Source organism: Canis lupus, chromosome 35, assembly GCF_048164855.1.
Source record: "Canis lupus baileyi chromosome 35, mCanLup2.hap1, whole genome shotgun sequence".
Taxonomy (NCBI): Eukaryota; Metazoa; Chordata; class Mammalia; order Carnivora; family Canidae; genus Canis; species Canis lupus.
In genome coordinates this window covers 4,530,895-4,548,999 of record NC_132872.1, presented here as the reverse complement: position 1 = coordinate 4,548,999, position 18,105 = coordinate 4,530,895, and the positions used below count along the sequence as shown (strand labels likewise).

Sequence of the window (18,105 nt, the reverse complement as noted above, 5' to 3'; positions counted from 1 at the left end):
CTACTTCTCCCTCTGCCTGTGTCTCTGCCTCTTTCTGTGTCTCTCATGAATAAATCTTAAAAAAAAAAAAATGCCTAGACTTGACCCTGCCTCTGCCACTTAGCAGCTGAATGACCCTGCATGGTTTACTTAATCTCATTAAACCTTAATTTCTCTGTAAATCTGTTTTGTGGCGCTCTGCGGAGATTAGAAGCAACTTCAAGTATCTAACACAGAGCAAATACTTGGAATAGCCAATACATTGTAACTGTAATACGCAAAGCAACTTCTAACATCCCCTGGCACACAGCAATCCCTCCCTCGAATATGAATAGTTGATAATTATCAAATAATTGATCATTATTTACCAATTGATAAAATAGTCATTATGAAGAATAAGAGGTATCACGTTTCACTTAGATGTTCTAATTTATCTAAATACTGCCCTATTGCAAAGAGCAGATTACTCCTTCATGTCTGAATGTTGACTTGTTTTTATCAGTTGTCACTGGCCAGACAATATGCATCACACCCTCCCTCCCCACCTCTGGCTTACTATAAGCACTCTGGAATATGGCTAGATCATAGAACACTGAGGGTTGCAAGGGGACCTAAGTCATCTAGCCAAACCGCCTTTCCTTTATTTTCTAGATGAAGAAACTGGGGCCCAGAGTGGACCAATGTATCTTCAAAGATGGATGCAGGGGCCTCTGAGGTTCGTGCGGCATAGCCCAGGCCCATCGAGGCAGGTGAGCCCTGCGATAGAAGCTGATGATAATGCGTGCCTAAAAGCAACAAAACTCACCTGAAAAGGGGGATCTTCTTGAGTCACAAAGAACAGTTTGAGTCAAGAGAAGCTGAGAGAGTTACAGTCTTTCAACTGATTGAGACCAGGTTGTGGAGGGTGTAGAGGATGGCAACGCTCTTCACTTAATGCTGCCAAGAGGGTTTTTATTTAAGATTAACATTAAGCTACTGACAACTTACACAATGCTTTCCCAACCCAGATCTCACCTCAACTTCACAATATATATTGAGGTATGTTATGACTCCATTTATTGATGGGAAATCTGAGGCTCTAAGACCAAGTGACTTGTCTGAAGTCATAGAGCTAATAAAGCGAAACTGGAAGCCAATCCTTCTGAACTCCAAATCCTAGCTCTATTTGGTAACATGCTCAAGAAGAATTCATCAAGATACGTTGAATCTTATTATTATAATAAATACTATAATAAACACAAGGCCCAAAAGGAAGTTTCCAGTGTGGCAGCTTTGGTGATATTCTCTTAGATTTATTGGAATGCTATCTGATGGGTACAAATTTGACTAATGTAGTTAATCCCTTGCCCAGGGAAAGCCCCTTATATTTGTCCTAAAGAAATGGGTGACTTCATTTCAATCCCTAATGCCTGAGAGCCCATGCATCCTAGCTAATCTCTAGCAAATGTAAGCAGGCCCCTGTATACATCAGTAGATCTGCCCCCCTCCCACAGATGCTCCCTCTTCCCCTTCACAGGCTCTGCCCCAAAGCCTGCCGCTCATTTCCAGGCTCCCTTCCACTCCCCTCCCATTGGCTGGGCACGGCCCCAGACCTTGGCCTTAGGTACTACATCAGAACTGCCAGGAGGAGCATACCTTGGCAGAATGACGAGTCCTATGTTGCCACATGCAGTTCACCCCTTGCTCTCGCCCACCCTCCCATGATATGAGGGCCCATCCCCAGGACAGCTTCCAGCTGCAGAAGAGAAACAATGGCTTAGTGTTTCCTGGAACTTACCTGGGGTGGTGGAGGGCTGCCAACCCAACCCAGCCAGGTTTATCAGCCCATGGGCCAAAAGGCAGGCTCAGACACAGCCCTGCTCTTCCAGCCTTCCTTGGCCTTCACTTGCAGAGGCTGCATCTTCTCCCCCCTTCTGTTGCTTCCACCCCTACCCAACACTGTCCAGTCCCACTAGGAGCAAGGGCACCGAGAGCCTGCCCTCCGAGGTTCCTTCCAGGTTCTTGGGTACCACTTACCCTAGGAACCTGGGATGCTGCTGAGTAGGATCTTAGAAACAATGCAATCCCACCTCCATCCCCACAGGGGCACCTCTGTGTGCCTTCTGGGGACACTTGAGGCCATCTCATCCCAGAACATCAACTGTACTCAAAGATCTGGAGGAAGCATTTTTCTATTAAAACCAACATGTTCAAAAAAATAAATAATAAATAAAACCAACACATTCTGGGACACCTGGGTGGCTCCATTGGCTAAGCATCCACTCTTGCTTTCAGCTCGGGTCAGGATCTCAGGGTCATGGGATTAAACCCCTGAGTTGGGCAGGGTGGGGAGAGCTCGCTCAGCAAGGAGTCTGCTTGGGATTCTCCCTCTACTTCCCCCTCTGCCCCTCCCTCCCCACTCATACTCTGTCTCTCTCAAATAAATAAATAAATAAATAAATAAATAAATAAATAAAATCTTTTTAAAAACCCCAGCACATGCACATTATTGCATAAAATGACAACTAAGGGACTTACAAATAGATGTAGGACTTCAAAGAAATGTGATGCTTTCCACAAGGTGCTTCAGGCTACTACGCCCCAAGCCCCTATCCCTAAGCACATGTTCTTTCTCCACTTCCCTTGGGGATGGCAAAGTCAGAAAGTTGGAGAAGCACCAGTCCAATCCAACCCTTCTGTTTCACATAAAACAGAAGCCTCAGGTCCAAACAAATGAGAGGACCATGATCACAAATATCCCTGTTACAAACAGAAATAGCCCACCCATCCACTGCTTCCTGGGAGCCAGCTACCATAGCGAGGGTTGTTACCTAACTTTCATTTTCAAAACAACTCTATGTAATAGGTATTATTTTCATTTTGAAGACTCAGAGGTTGAGCAATGGCTCCAAGGTCACAGAACTCACAGTAACAGCTATTTCTTATCAGCTGGCTTTAAATCTGGGTCTGTGGCTCCAAGGTTCAGACCCTTGGTAACAGTGTCACACTGTTAGAGATGCCACGGGGAGGATCTGGGAGGGGTTGGAGTCCAAGGTCTTGGTGTCTTGTCCTGGCTCTGCCAGATGACTCACAATCACAGACACAAGGGGACATTTGCTCACCTTATCAGTCTATAGATAAGAAAATCAAGGCCCCGAGAGAAGGGCTGGCTTAAGGCTAGAGCTACCAAATTTCAGGGACAGGATCAGCTAACAGTGACCCCTGGGAAAGTGCGAGAAGACCTCTAGCATCTCTCCTGGATGTGTGTTATCTGTTTATACAGATGTACATCATTTCTAATCCGATGTGCACATCCCGTCTGGCTCTGTGAGCCCAAGCACCTGCGGGGCCCTCACACACTCTGGTCTGCAGACAGCAGCTCAGACAAGCTACCCTTAACCTCTCCTGGGGGACCTGGATGAGCATGGTAAGGGAGCTTGTGTGACAATCACCAGTCACTTCTGGCTCTGAAGTGACCAGCTAGTCTGCTTGTAATTAGGTAAGTCTTGTACACCAGGAAGGAGAACGTATAAAACGGTAGCCAAAAGCCACAGCCACAAACACGCACACTCCGCTCAGCAAGGAAATTCCAGAAGTTCATTCATTCCTGTGGTTCACGTCTATAAGAATCTTCCAGATCCCAACCTCAAGGTCATGGATGTTTGTCTACAAAGCCAATCCCATGGCTGGACAAAAGCATGCTGACACGATGCAACTCCCTCTTCACTACTTAGAACGTTTATGTTATCGAGGCCACATGTTGATCATCTGGGCCAATCAAGCCAGGTTCATCGAGTTTGTGCTCCCCGCAGAGAAGAACCCCAGTTTAGGGTCAAAACACACAGTCTGTCCACATATCCACCACTACGTGTTTCTGGACACCTACGATGACGACTACGACTGTAAATAAGGTAAGAGGTTATATCAGAGCGTGCTAGACACTACATCCTCCCCATATAATAACGTAAGTGCTGCAGGAAGACTGAAAACACATCCCTTCCTTCTGACCTCATCCTGCCAGTGGCCTCCATTTGCCTCCATGATCTCCCTCCCTCACACCCTGACTGCCCTCCCCACCCCTGTACTGCCTTCCCTTCCTCACTGAAGTCGCCACTCTGTGGGTGAAGGGTTCAATCTGCAGTCCTTGAGCACCACAGGTGGATGGAGCATCCTCTGGGTCTGGAGCTGGGATCTGCTGAGCCCGGGGCCTCTCTGAACCTCAATCTCAGGTTTGGACCGGCAGTGTGTCAGCAGGAACACAGCAAACTGGGACTGACCTCCTGGAGAGGGGAACCTCTGCTCAGGGGTGTCGACTCACCTGGCTCTCAGTGGGGAGGAGAGAGCATCTGTCCCTCCCAATCCTCTCTCAGAAATGGAGACAACTCACATGCAGAGGGAAAAGCCTTTCCCCACAGGAGGTCCCATCAGCTGCCAGAGAAGGAAGTGCCAGCCAACAGGAAGATCAATGGGCCACCACCCCGCATTAGCTGGGAGAACACAGACTTCGAGGATGGAGGACTTGGAATCTGACTGGAGAGGCCAGATTAGCAGAGGACAATAGAACCACAGAGGCCAGGAAGGTAGGGTTAGAAATAAAACAGCTAGTGGAGCAATGGCCTGCTCACAGGCCCTAAAGCCCTTCGTGGTTTTCCACCCCTGAACCGAGCAATTCTCCATCCGGTGTGGGACACTCAGCCAACACGAAAGCTGCAGTGTGTTTCCCAACACCGGCGTAGAGGGAGACACGGCCCCAGCATCTGTGGGGCGTTAAATGTTCTCTCCCCCATTGGAACAAGATTGACACAGGACTCTAAAGAGAAGTACGCTGTCTGCCATCACTGCAAATGGCCATTCTACTTGTTAGACCATTTTCTTCTAGGCAACTTAGGCAAGCTTCTATCCAGTGGGCACAGCAGCCAACCAGCTAGGCCTCTCCAGATTTGGTTGGTTAGGCCTAAAACGGAGCTCCTTGTGTGCATGTCCACACCAAATATATGTATTAAGTTAACAATGCACATCTAACTACTAACCTTCATTTCTATTTATTTTTTTTTATTTTTTTATATTTTTTATTTTTAAATTTTTATTTATTTATGATAGTCACAGAGAGAGAGAGAGAGAGAGAGGCAGAGACACAGGCAGAGGGAGAAGCAGGCTCCATGCACCGGGAGCCCGACGTGGGATTCGATCCCAGGTCTCCAGGATCGCGCCCTGGGCCGAAGGCAGGCGCCAAACCGCTGCGCCACCCAGGGATCCCCTAACCTCCACTTCTAACAGTTGTATAACATTTAACAAAATGCTGTCACCCAGGGCAGCCCGGGTGGCTCAGCGGTTTAGCGCCGCCTTCAGCCCAGGGCGTGATCCTGGAGACCCGGGATCGAGTCCCACATCGGGCTCCGTGCATGGAGCCTGCTTCTCCCTCTGCCTGTGTCTCTGCCTCTCTCTCTCTCTCTCTCTCTCTCTCTCTCTCTCTGTCTCTCATGAATAAATAAATAAAATCTTTAAAAAATAAAATAAAATGTTTTAAAAAATGCTGTCACCTGGAGCTTTTATCATTAATGCTTGATGCAGAGAATCTGTTTTTGCTCTTAGTTTGGTGTTTTAGCATTACCCAATATGACACTTTTCTTGGAGAAAGCAGTTCCCAAGGCCCAGGGTCTGATACGGGGCGATTCGGGACATTATACCAAAGAACTCTTGCCATCAACTCTGCTCTGCCTCACGCCCATCAGCGAGGGCTCGGTTCCGTTTCTCTAGCGGCCTTGTCCCGCTTGGTTTTTGGGCCCAAGAGAAAAACTGAACTTCACTATTGATGGCACCTGCTCCCTGTGGCATAGATAAAATGCAATAAGGGAAAGACCAGAGCTGTCTTGTTTAACACTGTTCCAGTTTAAGCCTTCACCATGGTACTTTCTCCCCCATGAAAAGGTCGGGTTCTCCCCCGAGACCACTCTGGGAAGCTGGGATTTGCAATGAGCACCTGCTTGCTCAGGTGTCCTCTCTCAGCTGACCTCTGAAGGTTCCTGTCAAGTAGGTATAGCCTGGCCTCCAAAGCAGAGCTCTCTCTCTCCCTCTCTTAAGTGAGGCCATGCTCTTCTTTCCCCTTCTGTCTTAACTGAAGAATTAAAAGAGCATCCAGGCATCCCTATAAGTCTCATTTTTAGCAACTGTGCAATATGCTGCCAAGTGGATGAACCATAATTTACTCAATCATGCCCCTGTTGTTTACCATTTAGGTTGCTTCCAATCTCACTAAAACAGATGACATCACAAGTCACAGTTTCATGAACACAACTTTTCCTTCATTCTGGATTATTTCCCCAAGATATATTTTACGAATTCCAATTACTGGGTCAAGTGCATGAACTTCCTTATGGCTCGTAAATCTGGGTCCCCTTGATTCATGTCAGCCTGCTACATATGCTGACTCGTACCCACCCCCCCAATATTCTCTCATTCCTCAGCTCCAGTTTGAGCTTGAGCTCCTTGAACTGGTGCCAGGGCTTAGGCAGGGGCCAGGTCCAGGGATTCCTGCACAGTTTGGAGGGATGTGCACTTAGATACCCAACCAAGTTAGGCAAGGCTTGGGAAGTGAGGCAAGTGTTGAGCAAGGCAGGAGAGGATCCAACTCCAAGGAGTCATGAAGTTCAAAACAATTGTTGTTATCCAGCAAACCATCAGGCCTACTGCCCCGTCCTATATAATGTTGCCAGTGGGGGAGCCCTGGATTGCCACGGGTAGTCTTTTCCCTGCAGCTGCATCCTGCTCGAATCTCAAAGTCCCCACTACTTGGAGCCCTTGCTAGCAGGGGTCTAAGACACGAGCACCCGTCCAGGACCAAGTTCCCACAAATCTGTGACAAAACACAAAACTGAGGATGGCGCCGGGTTTTCCATACACCCAGCGTGCGTAGTTTAACAGACGCATCTCAGTTCACGTCCTTCATACTTTGTGGTCATCAACATATTCTCTCATTTATTTGTAAAATGTCCGTGGCTTTGTTGCACTGGCAGTTCGTTCACTCACCACATACTTTTTTTGAGAGCTTGAGAGCTCTATCTGCCAGGTGCTATTACGGATCCTGGAGACGGTGGTGAACACAACAAAGGCACCCTTCACCAAAGCACTTGGATGGTCAGCTTTTCTGCCTGTAATGTAAGTGCCTGTCATTAAGCTTCTGATTGCTCGGGCATCCACTTCAAAGACGTCCATCTCAAACAATCACATGGCCAGCTACAGGACTAGATGACGAGCCAAGTCGCCCCACCCAGGTTCCCTTTTTAGAGAGCTGTGGTTGGCTTACACAACTGGGCCTTTGACCACTGGCTTTCCCCTTCCCACACTTTAATTCCTGCTCTTATGTTTTAAATACACCAATAAAGAGTGACCCTGTGAAGCCCTAGGCCCCCACCTTGGTCCCCAAGAAAAGCAGAACATGAGGACAACTCTCTCTCCCCACATGACCTTGTTCTGTGGCCCCAGGCATGCCATGTACCCTCTAGGAGGTAAGTAAGTAATAAATCTTGTCCTTTCTAAGTACCCTGATGGTTGCTCTTGAGTTGTGTCTCGCAACTGTAATAAGAACCACAAGGGCTGGTCCCAACACAACATTGGCCCTGGTCAGGGAAATCTGTGGGGGCTCGCCACAAGCAATATGGGCCCAGGGGAGAGCCCCCATGGGTAGGCAGACAGGAAACACGACCCCTGCTCAGCAGAGCGCCGGCTCGGACTGCCAGGCTTCGTGTCCACGGCCACAGCGTGTGGGGCGCCAGGGAGCTCGGGTTTATAGATCTCTGTATCCCCATGGCAGAGAGTTCTTGCTGAACAGTCCGTGCTCATTAAACATTTGCTGAGGACAGCACTTCAGAAAGACAGGAACACTTCCTGGAGGGCGAGTGGGGACGCTGGGTGCGTGCAGAGCCGAGGGCCCGCAGGCGGGACGGAGGGGGCGTGAAGTCAGCCAGCTGCCTGCCTTCCAATCCCCGCTCTGCTGCAGGACCCTCAGCAAACTCTTTCACCTCTGGGTCCTCACTTGTGAAACGGAGAGGATGGCAATGGTACTTGCCTCAAGAGGCTGCGAGGACGCAAGCCCTCAGCAAGCGCTGGCCATAGGAGAAGCCTTCCAGAAAAGCGACCGGGCTGTAGCAGTAACAGTGGCATCGTTTGGGCGCTAAACCAGCTGATTGTGTCAACATTACAGTAGGTGAAAAGGTCACAGCCCAGGGAACCAAACTGAAATCGAAGATGCGTTTGGCCACAGAAGTTAAGGAAGTAACAGGGAAAAATCAAATTTGTATAAGAAAGATGAAAAAAAAAAAACTAGCTGGACTTTCTCTTCCTTCTCCACGGATGTCAATGATAGGAACTGATAAAATTTCATTTATGTCAATAATAGAAACATGACAAAATGCTCCTGCCAAACCCGGGTCTCTCCAATGGTGGGTGCATGCCAAGACCTAACCACAAATGGCCAAGATGAGTTGGGGGAAGCAGAATTCTGATACACAGTTCAGGGACTTTCCCAAAGTATGGACATTCCACAGACAGATCATTTCCGGTGCCACAGAAAGCTTTGGAATTTAAGAAGTCTGAGGGAGGGTGGGGAAGGGTAGGAAACAGATCGTTGGCCACAAGCAAGCACAGAGACAAAGGCCCATGTTTGCGGAGGTTACTCTTAGCTCTGCAAGTGACTGAAATGGAATGCTGTGCAGATTTAATATCAGTGGCGCAGATAAAACAATGTCAGCAGACTGGATAATTAAAGATTTTTGGCTTACTGCTTCCCCCTCTCACTTTCTGGAGGGAGGTTAAGAGAGAAAATAGATGAGTCCAATAAACCAAGAATTCCTCCAATTTATGAGTATATTTTTAGTTACTCCTGACATCTGGGATAACAGAGACATTATTTCAGGATCAGACCTGATCATGCCCTTTACACTGGGCTAAACATCTCTCTCTAAAACCCTTTGATGAAAATGTAATTATTTTAAAAATATACACAGGCTAATCGAGACCATATTGAGGAAGTCTTTAGCTTCCAAAAGAAGGCATTCCTGGCTGAGTGCAACAGATGCCATTAAACCAGTTGCCACCACCCACTCCTCACCATCTTCCCAAATTCCTCCCTGGACCTGCACCTGGACCATACCTGCTTCGCCTAGGAGTGGAGCTGCCCAAGACAAGAAGGGAGTGACCATGGGGTGACAGCCAAGTCCTTACAGAGTAGCACTGGATCTAAACACTTGTTCCCACTTGCTTTTTAAAGCATGGGCTATTGACAAGGAAACAGTGAATCACAGAACCACAGATACATTTAAGAGACCACAGGGATCTTTTAATTCAACCTCCCACCCAGTATAGGAATCCTGTTCTGTCCTAAACTGGGCAACAGCGGGCCTGGTATGTGTGTGTGGACACTTGCTAGGGCCTGGCCAAGCCAGGAGGCTGGTGATTCAGGCTGGGAGAAGGATGGGAACAAAGCCATCAGAGTTAGAGGCAGGACTGAGCCAAGATCTTGCTGGGTCCCTCCATGAGACAGAGCAGGCTTCCAGCTGAGCCAGACTCTCCAGCCCCTGGGGGTGGACTGGATTCTCCAGTTAGGACACAGCCTCATCCACGTAGGAATCCCCTCTGGGCATGTCCGACAGTACAGAATTCTCAGAAAGGGGAGAAGAAGGGATGTCAGTGGAGGGAATTTGGGTCACTGTATTCAGCAGGGTCTGCTCTCTTAGGAAACGTCTAGAGCACCTCATTAGAACCTTCCTCCTCCATCACTTAGATCCTATAGAGAATAGAACAGAGGTGCTTACTGAGGGGCCATGGACAGATCCAAGCCAGGGCATCCCAGAAGGCAATCTCCCAGAAAATCCTGCAAGAAGAAGTTCCCACACTCAGAAGCAGCCCATTCCACCATGGGCTGTGATATGCCTCCCCTTACCTGGACCCCATTCTGCCCCCTGGGGTCACGCAGAGTAAACTCCAGTCTGCCGTAAGACAGGTCTACAAATATTTGATGACAGTCACCACTTATCCTTCTGCAGAAGAACACACTTGGTCCTTCCACTATTCCTTTTTTTTTTTTTTTAAGATTTATTTATTTATTCATGAGAGACACAGAGTGAGAGAGAGAGGCAGAGACATAGGCAGAGGGAGGAGGAGGCTCCATGCAGGGAGCCCGATGCGGGACTCAATCCTGGATCCTGGGATCATGCCCTGAGCCGAAGGCAGGCGCCCAACCACTGAGCCACCCAGGCGTCCTGGTCCTTCCACTATTCCTACCAGGCATGGTTTCCAAACTCTCTTCCACATCTTCAGGGCACACACTGGTTTCACCAGGACTCCCCTGGCGTGACCCCGAGGGCTGGAGAAAGAGCACAGGAGGAGAGCGGCTAAGCTCGCAGCCTGAATCCCAGCCCCAGCACTCACTGTGCCTCAGTGTCCCGCACGCCTGATAATCTGCGTTACGAGAACAACATCAGTCAGTTCACAAGGGCTCTTAGAGCTGTGAACTAATAAACAAACATCTGACTAAGCTCGGGCTACTTTTTAGCACAACGCTCAGCACATAAGAAGTAGGTAGCATCTACACAAACCCTGTGGCTGGAGATTCCAGTCCCATTACTCTCCAGCCTCCTTACTGGTAGAGCAATAGTACCACCTCCGTTGAGCTTTGACGAGGTAAGGGACTAGGTCTCCTGGTCACTGCCTGGGCCCTAACGAGGAGGCAAGAACATTAGCTGCCTCTCCCTTTCTACTGCTGAGGTGGCAGGTGGGAGCCATTCTCCGTGGGTCTCTCCCAGTTCTGCACACCTTGCAAGTGGAAGCATGGACTGCCTCTGTTCTAGACTGTCTTTTCAAGGGTATCTGTATCATAAATGAGAGAGATGGGGTCTCCCTTTGGAGCAAAGCACGGGTGTACCTACTGTCCATTTTACAACATTTGAGTTCCCTCAGCTCAGGATTTCTCTCCACCGTCACCCTATGGGGATTGGGGCTCAAAGAAGCAGTGTGAGAAAATACTGGTACCCAGGTCACTGTTATCACTGTGAATCAAAAAGCCCTTGGTCCCTAACCCACAGGCCCCGTCTTCAGCCAGGAGCCACGAAACCGTGGGAGGCTAACTCAAGAGCTTGCAAGCAAGTGAAAGCTCAGACCCTCCACAGTTATTAACCATAACCTAGAGAAGAAGTAGCAAAATACACTCTCCTTGTAGTCTTTATCTTTTTTTTATTTTTTTTTATTTTTTTATTTTATTTTTTTATAGTCTTTATCTTAAACTATCATCAACCCCATCACATTTTTGTCCAGGTTTATATTATTTCTTTTTAAAAAAAAATTCTAAGTGAAGGATATTTTTCTTACTTATTTCCTTATCTATTCATGTTGATTTTCACCTTCTTGATTTTAACCTAAAGTTCCATTTATTTGAGGTCCTTCTGAGACTTTGGAGGGCTTGGAGGGAGACATCTCTTGAACACAAACCTCTCCCTTTCAAGTTCCCTTGTCCGAGATGCACAGACCGTGGTATCTCCTCCCCCCACCCCACCAGGTACACCCTCCTAAATCTAGATTCTCATCCTCAGTATCAGATACTGGGTTTATGTTCCATAAAACGTACTGACCAGCTTCTTGCCTTCATTCCACTTGAGAATGAAGTGTGCAAGAGAAGCACAAGTCCTACCACCAGCCCAGGATGCCCCTCACTCCCTCGTCGGCCTCTCCTGAGAACACTAAGTGGGCCTCTCAGGAACCACCTCACCCCCGAAGACGTGAGGATGCTTGACCTGAGGGACATGGCACGGCTGGAGCTCAGCAGGATGCCAGCTGGCATGGTTCGGAAGGTAAGAACACCACTGACGTCCACGTGGGAAATCTGGCTTAGAGCTGCTATAGCTGTAACCAGGGCAAGCCACGGTCTGAGCAGGCCGCTGTACGGCGGGGCACGGAGGTGGAGATCCCGCCCTGAACGTGCTCCAGACCCACCTCAGGCACTAAGAAAAGAACACAGTCGGGGATAGTGTTGTGTAATACAATTTCAGCTCATCACAGGCAGCTTAGCGGGAGGCTGGTAGATGTGGAAGCTGTCAGTGGTTCCAAACCTCCCCAGACTCCATGAATTAACGGGATGTGATCTCTACCCCCTGCTCCTTGCACCACTTGTTCACATCAAGGATTCATGTGCTTTCCAGCTTTCTGTTGGCCATTCAGCTAAGCCACCAGGGATTTTTACCCTGAGATCATGACCTGAGCTGAAACCAAGAATCAGGTGCTTAATCGACTACAACACCCAAGCGCCCCCCACCCCATAAGCTACAGTGGTTTTTATAACTTTTTCTCTTAGGTACTTTCTTGCATTCTGTAATTACCCTCCCTCTCCACTACAAAACTGGGAATACCTAGGTCTCAGAATCTGGTATTAAGTTATGGCTTAGTATTCTTTTCAAAAATAAACACACCAATAAATCTCTTGAACTACAATGCTTTCCCCTTATTCCTCTTCTTAACTGGGGGGGGGGGTGTATTTTTAGATATTACTGTTTAAAGATTTCTTACAATATTTTTAGGCATGACAGGGTGTCCCAAGATGTCAACATCTGGTCATAAGTTATTTGCAGGATTGTAGCATAGTTTTCTTTCCTTTGAAAAATAATCTGTGATGGTTTTAATGGATATTTAATGAATAAAAAGAGCTTTTATCTTAACATAATTTTAGCAGCACGCTTGAGCTTTATCAGACTCCGTGATCAGGATTGTCTGGAAAAACTGAGTACTTAGGTTCCCAGGATAGCTCCAGGGAATGGACCCTTGGCTTGCAGGCTTATTACCACCTTAACCTCTGCAGGGCCAAGGATCTACCCTCATCCCACAAGCAGGGTCTCCTTCATGTTGTCGAGAGCTCTCAACTTCTGGTCCTGTCTCATCAAGACGGCCTCTCAGCTCTTCAAAGCTCTCAACACACCCCAACCACAAACTATTCCTATGCTTTCCTATGGTCCTATGGGTCCTCTGATTTTGCCATGTCTGTGTATGAGACAAGAGACGGGACAGGGTCCAGATCTCATCCCAGACTCCTGATGGCCAGAAAGCTCATATTTCTCCCTATGCAGATTAACTCCTAGTGTGCCCAGCCCTTGGGGATCTTCGAGGCTATTCCACCACGGACACTACTCTCGGTCAGAGATGGCCAGACTTTCAGGCCCAGTTACCGCCCCCCCCCCCCGTCCCCACAGACACAGAACAATGGAACCCAGTCAAGAGAAGAGGCCAAGACTGTCCCAGAGCATCACCAAAGAATTCTTTCCCAGATACAGGTCCCATTGGAAGTCATGAGGGCCTCCTCCATCCTTCTTAGCCATGGCAAAGATCATATATACTTTGCAGAGACAGCAGGTAAGGAATCCAACTGCTACAGCAATCCATGGCCAAAGAGCTCCTGATTCTTCAGTGCCTCTCTTCCTCAGCTATATGTTTACATTTAAGAGGTTGATAGTTCCCAAAATCAGGAATCTGATACTCCTCTGTTTTCCTTTCTGCTCTTCCCATTTGTCTTCTCCTTTTCTACCCAACTCATTCTACTCAGGGTTGGAACATCACTAGCCTCTTTGCCCAGGGTGGGACTGGTCCTGCACCTTCCTCATCAACACTGTCCCCACTGCCCCAGTGATGAACAACTCTGCAAGCAGCTTCCACAAGGAAGTGACCCCTCGGTAGGCAGTTCAGCCACAGCTTTAAGTGGCTCCAAGTACAAGCAGGAGAATATTGAAATAATCCCTGGCTTTGGTGAGTTCACAGTCTAACGGGGGGAAGACAAGGCCCACAGGCACATAAGAACCCAGGCAGTCATCCTGAGGACACTATTTCCAGCCTGATAATGTATTTAATGCTCTCAGCCGTACTGGCGCAGTCAGTCACCACTCCATCTGGAGACACTCTCTTCTCTCTGGATGGGGGGTGGGGGGCGCGGCTGTACACTCCTCTCTTTCCTCCTTCCCCCTCTTCCTGGTCTCTAAGTGATGGGCCTGCTCATTCCTCAGGGATCATCCAGTCCCACAGGTTTACATGCATTGGAAGGTCAGAGATTCCCAAACCTATCTCCTGTCCCAACCTCTCTGCCAACCTCCAGAGTTCTATATCCAACTGCCTACTCCACATCCCCAATGGTTTATCTAACAAGATGTAACAGGATCTCTCACCTTTCTCCAGCCAAATGTGCTCCTCCTGCAGCATTTCCCACCTGGGCCAAAGGCTCCATCATCCACCCAAATACTCAAGCACAGGAGCCACCCCCACCCTCCCTCTCTCTCCATCCAATCCATCAGCAATTCTCACTGGTTCTACCTTCATTCTGATCACGCCTCGCCATCCTACGCCACCAGCCATCCGAGCCACCAGCATCATGTCCTTAGACCCCTGCAGCAGTCTAACTACCTCCCTGGTTCCACACTCCTTCCCTACAGTTAGTCGATTCTCCACTCAGCAGTTAGATAGTGATACTCCCCCATTCAGCGCCCTCCAATGGACCCATTACCCATGGACTCAAATCCAAACTCCCTACCATGGCCTGTAAGGCCTTACCTCACCCAGCCCTGCCTATTGCTGCAAGCTCACCTGCTATCACGCTATGCCTCACCCTCCTCTCTAGAGCTAGCTGGCCTGTCTGCTGTTACTCCGACCACATCAAGTTCACTCCTGCCTTGAGGCCTTAGCAATGGCCAGTTTCTCTGCCTTGAATAGAGTTGCTCCTCCAGATCTGAAAACTCACTCACTCCACTATGTCCTCTGCTCCCATCTCACCTCCACAAAGAGGCCCTCCTGCCTACTTGGCGATCCTATGTAAAATAATTCTCTGCCCTAATCCCTCCATCCCCTTACCCTGCACTACTTTTCTTCATTGCACTTTAAAAACATTGCCAGATATTACTGTCCTCCTCTCTCACTAGAAGGAAAACTACCTGAGAGCAAGGACTTTGCCTCCCTCACCACCAAGGACTACATGATAAATGAACAAATGTCATGTCTGGTACATTAATCAAATCAACGTTCACCACATTGACATGGATTATGTTCTTTTCTTGGGAAGGGGATCAAATTTCTCATAGAAACATTAGTATAAGGGATGGTTACAATATTAACCAAGGCCCTAATGCCCAACTTTTAAAGAAATAACATGAAACCCAATACTTAATTACAAGTTACATGTCAAGCAACATAAAGCTTTCTAAAATACATGTGCTTTCATTAGAAAAGACGACTCACAATGAAGCCTATGTGAATATAATTTGATGCAATGTGGCATCACAGTTCATTGTTCAAAGTAATTTTATCAAAAAGCAGAAAGAGCATCATCATTAAGGGTATGGAATTCAGAGGAGATTTTCCACAGGCATCTCTGAAAAAAAATGTATGGATGAAACTAAAGATTACTTGCCCTTTTGAGAATCTATCAAGCAACGTTTGTATCTTGCTAAAGGTGCCTGAATGATCTGTGAGCGACCCATTAGCTCGGATCCTAGGGGACCCGGGACGAGGGCACCAAGTTCCGGCCTGACTCTGCAAGGACCAGGTGCATCACTGCAGCTCTGCTCTAGAGGCCCCCTTCCCTCATCCGTGCAGAGAAAGGAGTGCTGGATGATTTCTGCAGTCCTGTTCGCTCTAGGTTTTACAATGAAACTTGGACTACCCTCCTCATCTCCTCGCAAATTTCTCTGTCATGAGCATAAAATTGGAAACTCTACAGAAAGGGCTCCCTGCATAGCCCACCCCTCAGCACCAGTGGCTCTTATCTTCACCCTGATGTTAACCAAGGCAACCCTGGCTTTAAAATAAAGTGCTTGCATTAATTTTTCCATTCTTTGATCTCCTGCTTCTGCTGCCTCGCAATGTCAGAGTGCCTTAAGGCTCTGCCTCTCAAGGGAGCCACGCTCATACATACACAGTGGTCACTTTGATCCAGCCTCCCTTGAATCCCAAAATAATGGCCCCCCATCCCAGCCACACGTTCTGTATTTTCTTTCAGGCAGCAGTAGGACACTGCGTTCTCCTTTTATCTGCCACTTTAGAGTCCAACCTCATAGTCACTTTTTACAAATTCCTTTAAAATTACAGGATCTATTTTTTTTTAACAGAAGGCCAGAACACTCATACTTCGTTTTGTCTGCCAAAGCAGTCTAAGAAGGTATTCTCTAACTTCAGTGATGGCACCATATACTTCAAAGTAGCCTTAGAACCACAGGGGGAAGTAATCAGTGTTATAAAATCGTAGGCTATGCTTCTTTTCACTGATTCCTCTTTCTCCTCCCTCCTTCTCACTTTCTTTGCTTCACTGAATTGGTTGGGTCCCCAGCAGCCTCCTCACAGTGAGAGTGGACAGATCTCTCCCAGGCTGATGCTGGAGAGGGCAGAGGGTGACAAAAGAAAACCCATCTTGGTCACTAGCCAAAGCTACAGAAAGCAATGGACCCCCACTCTGAAATTTCACATGGGAAATCCCAAAAGATCACTCAGACTTTTGAAATGTAATTGAGAGGGGTGCCTGGTGGCTCAACAGGTTAAGCATCTGCCTTCAGTTCAAGGCATGATCCCAGGGGCCTGGAATCGAGCCCCAAGTAGGGCTCGCTGCTCAGCAGGGGCGTCTGCTTCTCCCTCTCCCTCTGCCCCTCCCTCCTGCTCATGTTCCCTCTCTCTCTCTTACACACTCTCTCTCTCAAATAAATAAATAAAATCTTAAAAAAAAAAAGCGGGGGGGCAGGCGGGAATCCCTGGGTGGCTCAGCAGTTGAGCATTTGCCTTCAGCTCAGGCAGGGCGTGATCCTGGAGTTCCGGGATCGAGTCCCGCCATCGGGCTCCCTGCGTGGAGCCTGCTTCTCCCTCTGCCTGTGTCTCTGCCCCTCTGTGTCTCTCATGAATAAATAAATAAAATCTTTAAAAAAGAAATACTATTGAGAACACTGACCATCATACAGTCACCCACGGAGGCACTGCCGTTGTGAGGCAGCCTCACTCTACTCTATGCCTGCTGTCAATGGGACAATGTCACGACGTGTCGATGACTGTGCCTGTGAAGCAGGGCCGGTGGGGGCTCTTGGTCAGGACCTGGAATAGCTTGGTCCCACAGCTAACACAGAATTCAACCCGTACTCCAATCCCAGTGATGGCTGCTTGCAAGGAACCAGAGAGTCAAAGGAAAAATCAAAACCAAATGCAGTTGACCAGAGCAGCCTCCCGGAGCAGCAGGAGAAAGGCGTTTTGGGACAGTTTGGAAGGACGGACTACCAGCTTGGCAGTGTGGACAGTTCCCAGCAGAGGCCAGAGCACCCAGCAGATACTTAATCTTGTTTCCTGGCTGGCTCAATGACCATTCCCACCGACTTCACCAGTTCTAGAATGCAGACCAGGTAAGCCAAGGTCAACAGATAACACTAAGGCGTGCTGACTTCACTCCCACCTGTCTGGGCACCCGGCCAGGTGTCAGCTCACCTTGTGGGCGCTGGTCTCTCCTGGCCACCCAGTCACCCTCTCCGCCACGTCCTCAGGGTGGGCTGAGGAGGAACGGTCAACAGCACACTTTAAACCCTGCCCACTCAGCAACGTCTCCTCTGCTGTTTGTTGTGGCAACTGGATGGTGAGCACACGGCAGGACGTCTCGGAGGTCTGTCTCCCTGCGGGCTCCGGGAGCCCTTGGCCAGGGCTGGTGCTCTGCACTGCAGCTGGGGCGGCCTACTGGGGACCGCCTGGCCGGTGCCTGGTGGGAAGGAGGAGAGGAAAGCCAATTCAGGGGCAGGCGTGCACAAGGGAGCGGGAGCGGCTGGGAGGAGCACATCACTCCCACAGGCTGTGTGGAACCGTGGAAACGTCCTCAGGACAACAGGTGATTTTATTATCGTGTGTAGGAGGTCAGGGGTTTAGAGTTCAGGAATAATGGTTACCAGGAGGACAAGAACTAGGTGCTTCTTTCCTCCAGAGAGGGCAGATGCCAAAGAACTAAGGAGGGTGGAACTGGGGTGGGCTCACAGGGTGGGGGGAGAGGCCCTGGCAGGGGTGAGGGAGGCCACGGAGCAGGCGGTGGGCCCTCAGCAGTGGAATCCCCGCCCCGCTACAGTCCTGCAGACAGATGTCTTTCCCCCTGGACAAGGCGCTCTGGCGAAAGCT

General features: G+C 48.8%; 1 protein-coding gene across 1 annotated transcript in view; it reads right to left on the bottom strand.

Annotated features, from left to right (window-relative positions):
- The window catches only part of MYLK (myosin light chain kinase), a 203,680-nt gene extending 186,011 nt beyond the window's left edge, over positions 1 to 17,669 (bottom strand). The window contains exon 1 of the mRNA XM_072811851.1: positions 17,434 to 17,669. The gene's annotated coding sequence lies outside the window, so the exon portion shown is untranslated. The remainder of the gene's footprint in view (positions 1 to 17,433) is intronic.
- Between the last annotated feature and the right edge of the window lie 436 nt (positions 17,670 to 18,105).